The 5,982-nt window shown below is 39.3% G+C and overlaps 1 long non-coding RNA gene across 1 annotated transcript; it reads left to right on the forward strand.

The window, feature by feature from the left end:
• The first annotated feature begins 3,722 nt into the window (after window positions 1–3,722).
• On the forward strand, window positions 3,723–4,511 carry LOC119734103. The gene is made up of 3 exons (XR_005272038.1): window positions 3,723–3,873; window positions 3,985–4,075; window positions 4,204–4,511. It is a non-coding gene; the product is annotated as an uncharacterized LOC119734103 (long non-coding RNA).
• The last annotated feature ends 1,471 nt before the right edge of the window (window positions 4,512–5,982 follow it).

Below are 5,982 nucleotides of genomic sequence, written 5' to 3' on the forward strand. Positions count from 1 at the left end.
ACGTTAGAAAATGGACGTAATATCATGGTTAAAACACATCCTATTAACGTCGTCAAATATTATAACCAGCAGCTGACCACAATAAAACCTCGCTTTTGAAGTCGTTGGAAAAACGTCAAAAACGGACGCTATATTTTGGTGAAAACCATGACATAATAACGACGTCAAATATTTTAACCATCCCCTGACCAGAACTCAACGTCGTTATTTGAATCGTGGATCGACGTTAGAAAACGGAAGTAATATCATGGTTGAAAACATAACCTATTAATGACGTCAAGTATTATAACCAGCAGCTGACCACAATAAAACCTCGCTTTTGAAGTCGTTGGAAAAACGTCAAAAACGGACGCTATATTTTGGAGAAATCCATGACATAATAACGACGTTAAATATTTTAACCTTCCCCTGACCAGAACTCAACGTCGTTATTTGAATCGTGGAAACGACGATGCGAACATGACCTCATAACGACTTCAAATATTGTAACCAGCAGCCGACCATAATTCAACGTCAATTATTGAGTAGTTGAAAAAACGTAAAAAACGGACGTTGCATTTTGGTTGAAAGCATGACATAAGTACGATGTCAGATATTATAGCCAACGGCCAACCACAATTCAACGTCGTGTTTTGATTTGTTGAAACGACGTTAGAAAGCGAACGTCATATCTTAGTTGAAAACATGACATAATTGTGACGTCTTGAAGGGAACCATAATAATGACAATAATACAACGTTGTTTTTCAGGCCGTTGTAAAGAGGTTGACAAAACAACGTCATATCATGGTTAAAACTATGTTACGTATTATTTGTGACCAAATTCCTACTACATTGTGACGTTGTGGTTATGTCAAATTCTGACGTTAAATTGTCGACACTAAAGCAACGTCAGTCTGACGTTTGGTGCCTGCTGGGATAACATGAATATACTATCATCTGCAGAATGATGACAGAAGATATCCACCATGCCAATTGGGGTAGAATGAGAGGGGAAGTTAGTTACGAGCACACCATACTACAAATATTAAATAACTTACTTTCCAAACAGGACAAAGTATCTGTGAGCCTTTCCACCTTTCTCTCCAATGTCATATTCTTGGCTCTCAACGCATGGACCTCTTTTTCCAATTCTTGAAGCTGGAAATGAAACGAGAATCGTATATATCTAGCGATGTGTGGTTGTCATTTACAATTATCTGACTTGTAAAGCTCGAATGAACTTATGACTTTGCACGATGAATAATGAAGGGACTTTGTTCTTTTTCCTTCGAGTGGCGCATCCTTTTTTGTACCGGCCTGTAGCTGTCCTGCATGTACATGTGGGTCACTCCATGAAATTCGGGCAAATGTACAGTTGTACTGATTATTGTATTCTAATTAAGTTTTTTGTATTAAATCGTCGGTCGCACCACGAAGTGGCGTATCTCGTGTTTTGGCGAAAATGAGATTTTTATATATTTAAATCAATTAAGGTAAAATCTACCATTTTCATCAAGTTTTAAGTTGAAAAGGTATCTTGAAAGAAAATTACAGAATTGATACTTTGATAAAATTGCTAAAAAATCGAAATCCATGTATCACGAAGTGACGGATATCTATTCGTCACTTCGTGAAAAAGTTTTGTCGGTGCGTAATTGTTTCACGATTCACGAATTGACGGATCTGATCAGTTCTACGAATACACTAAGTCACGTGACTGCTGTTGGCGTAGATAATGTATTAATTTCCTAAATTACTCCACAATTATTTGCGTTTTTTACTTTTATCTGTTAAAAATGATTATATTGATGGTTTTTAAAATACAAGAGGCGAAGCCTCGAAGAAACGATGTCAATGTATTTAATAATAGCCCGCCCTCATTGTTGACACTGAGTCATTCCAAAATGGCGGCCAGCAGCGGAGCTGTTCCCTCCACCATGTCCATGTCAACGACTGAAAGTTTGAGGAAAAGTGAGTATTCTTGTTATTTGACATATTGACCTACATTAAGAAATGTCATTGCTGGACTATCGTAGTTAAAGTCAGCTAAATCCACAGCTAGGAACGCAGCGAAAAGAGAAGGATAGTGAGCCCACAACTACCCGAGGCCAACATTTCGTTTGGCCTAGGCTCAGCACTAACTTAGGCTAGGCCTTGACTGGGACGATCCGTCCATTAACTAGGCCCTAGTCCGTTAACGTTAAAACAAAATGGGCGTGTAGATGCTAAAGGGTTTGCTACACTCTTAAAAATACGTGGTTATTTTTTCCGTGGTCAAATTTATTTGACCACTTCCGTGGTTGATTTGCAAAAAAAATTGACATCCACTTGGTCAATGTAGTAACCCCGAATAACCGTGGTCAAAAAGGCATACACTCACGCATGCGCACCGTGCGCGCGCGCGGCGCGGAAATTTCCACTTCATTGTCCGCCATCTTTGTTGCTCGATGTGCCGATGTTTCGTGGATCAAAATCAGCTTTTTCAAACAATGTAAGTCAGTTTTTATATTTATTTCGAAGTAATACAATACTTTTCATTGAGTAAAAACGCCTGAGCCGTTAAGGTCTTTAATGTAACGCCGAAAAAAAGGGAAATATATTCGTTCAAAGTTCCGCTTCTGTGCTGCTGCGGGTAGGCTAGGCCTATGTTCATGATGGTCAACCATGTCAACAGCGATTTAACATACATGACATAGGCCTACATGACATAGGCCTAGCTCGTCATTGATTTAACGTACGTTACCGTCATGCATAATGTGCCTCCGCATTGACAGTTGAACTTACGTTATCAGCGGGCAAATTATTCCATTTTGTGTGCCTCGTTTACCGAAATTTGTTGTAAATTCAAGTGTAAGAACTGTCATCGTAGCCTATTTGGCCACAGACCTGACGTACAAGCCTACTTGGCCACAAACCTGACGTACCTGGCGAGCCAGCTCGTACGCGAGCCAGCTCGTACGCGAGCCAGCTCGTACGCGAGCCAGCTCGTACGCGAGCCAGCTCGTACGCGAGCCAGCTCGTACGCGAGCCAGCTCGTACGCGAGCCAGCTCGTACGCGAGCCAGCTCGTACGCGAGCCAGCTCGTACGCGAGCCAGCTCGTACGCGAGCCAGCTCGTACGCGAGCCAGCTGAGAATAACCAGGAAGTACAGGCTTCAAAGTCAAGTTTGTAAAGCATTCAGGGTGACACCAAAGCTTCTTCATGGGTAAAGCAAACAAGCACACAAGAGAAAAGTCTCACCAAGAACCGAGAAGGCTGTTCAGGACTTCAACGAAAATAATAATGTAGTGCTCCCCGTCAAAAAGTTCGTGAGTAAGAAAACACACAAGGCAGCTGGTTTCCTCAGCCTACCAGTTCATACACTCTATTACAATTTCCGGAAAGAGAACCCGAACATCTAACTTGAACTATAAAAGTTCACATCAATGCGACCGCCTCATATCAAAATGAGGAGTGCCATCAGATATCGAGGATGCCTTTGTGAATATTGTGCCAACCTCCAGTTGAAAGTGGATGCCATCAACAAGTACGCACATAGCCATCACCAGTCGACGCTATTCTCCAGTACCCACAAGCTGAATGAAATCACATTGTTTAACAAAGGGGACAGCACATACAACCAGCTTCAGTGTATCCTGAGAAAGTGTACTAAATGTGGAGTGAAAAAAATCTCACAACATGTGTAAACCGTGGCACTCGAAGAAAGTCCTGTAACATGGCAAAAAAAGGAGAGAGAGACCGAAATCGCAAAAAGAAAGTCTGCTATAAAAGATGATTCTGAAAACGAAACAAGCTTCCATCACAACCCTGGTCAAGGAAATGGAGAGTGAGGCCAGTCATTCGCTCTGACGGCATCTACTGGACATGGCACCGCTTCATCAGCAACAGAACGGTGAGAACATGTGCTGAATCTTTAGACAATTATGATTACCTGTTGTATGCCCTCAAACTTTGGTACTACAAATTGTATACTTATTCATGTTGTCTGTTTTTTGCATTCCAGAGATTTTGTTGTTGGCGGATATGTTTCGGTAAAATTTAACAATCAGGCTCAGCGAAAGGGTGCAGATGCTGATATCGGTGACATGGCTATGGTAAGTTACAGTTAACCATGTAGTTTTAAACAAGCTACCACAATCCACAGTTCTATTCACAGTATGATTTGTGTGTACTTCGATTCTTTATTAACTTGAAACTAAATTGTATTCAAATTAATGTTTAGGTGACGAACAAATCTGAGAATGACGAGGTTGTGTTGAGGTTCATGTGCAAGGTCGGTGGATACTACAAATTCGAAGAGACGCTGTTCACTCATCCCACTTGTGACATCCTGTGTTCAGTAAATCCACCAGCACTCCTAAACCACCGTGGCGGAAACCAGTTTGTTTTCTCCCCCGAGGATATTCAGAAAGTTGTATCAGCTGCACACTGCAAAATAATACTAAAATAAGAGAACCTCATATCCAGTTTCGATGTTGAATTTTTAATACATGAAAATGTAGTTCAAATTCTATTTCAGTGATAACAGAGCACATTCATCTTCCTGTGAACATATGAATTTATCTTACCTTAGTTCTACAGTGCAATTTGTGTGTTGGAAAACATTAACAGCACAAACAGGATTTTAAATCAAATTTGTTGTAAATTTTTCATCCATTGCTTCTTTCAATTTTATAAAGTTTGAATTTGGAATTTAAATTAACCTGCTTTTTGAAACACATGTTAACTTTTAACAATATTGATAACGGGACAGTGTATTTCACATTTTAGACATGGACAAATCTGAGAGCACAACATGTTACAGGATAATGTGTCCAAATAGCATCTGCATCAAAGTTAGTCGCTGATTTTACAGGACATGGTGTCATGATGTAGCATCAGTAATTACTTTTATTGTACAAATTACAAACTAGATGATGGATAAAATGATCACCCCAAAATTGGTAAAAAGCAAGAAAAGAATCTCACTGGTTTTTATTCCTTATTTTTGACATTGACAACAGGACAGTGCATTTGACATTTTAAACAATAACAAATCTGAGAGCGCCACATGTTACAGGATGTAGCATCTGCAGCACATTTGGGGTAAATGCTATTGAAGGGAAAATACAACATTTGCAAACATCAAAAAATGAAACTACCAAATCATTTTGAAATACCTTGCTGGACTGTTAGTGAATGACAGTGTAAAGCATCCTGTAAAACCATATCACCTGGTAAACTGGCATTTTCAAGAAAAGCGGTATTTTTGTATCAATTTCCAACGCTGATCGGCCGATCAGCTTTGGAAAAAACTGGCTTTTTTTTTCAAATACTGGCCCCAGTTGACCATCGCACTTGTTTGCAATCGATTACACACCTATGAACGGGTACAAGCCAGCTAGACTAGTTCCCTGACCTTACAATTCCCCAATATATGTAAACTGCTCTGTTTCTTCTTAAATGGAGTCAGGGAACCAGACTACAGGAAAATGATTGTTTTTCTTGGTTTTTATAGCATTTTCGAACCTAAAACCTCAAAAAAGTCAGTGTAACTATATTTGCTTTATATCTACAACCCCCCAATTCCATCCATTTCTGAAAAGTACAGCAAAAACAAAAGATGTATATTCCCTAAAAAGTAAATCATTTCACTCTCTGTACTTTTAGTAACATTGATCAACTGGACATCATTTTATACTTACCTGGGTGGATAGATAGGCCTTATAGTCCTGATGTTACAGGACACGGTGTCCATGTTGCATTAGTAAAACAAATGTTTTGTACAAGGAAGCTATAAACATGTTCTGCATACATATTTAATTGTTAAACGATGTTGTGTCTAGAGTTCTTTCAATACTGTGCAACATTAAATAGTTGATGCCTGTTCATATTAACTTTTTAATTAAAACTTTAAAATACATTGTCACTCTCTGATGAGCCGGATCATCAATTGACCAATAAATGATGTCTCATTATTGTAATTGATGTTAACCCATGTCACAATTGTTTACTTTCATGT

The sequence above is a fragment of the Patiria miniata genome, unplaced genomic scaffold (assembly GCF_015706575.1).
Source record: "Patiria miniata isolate m_02_andy unplaced genomic scaffold, ASM1570657v1 HiC_scaffold_26, whole genome shotgun sequence".
Taxonomy (NCBI): Eukaryota; Metazoa; Echinodermata; class Asteroidea; order Valvatida; family Asterinidae; genus Patiria; species Patiria miniata.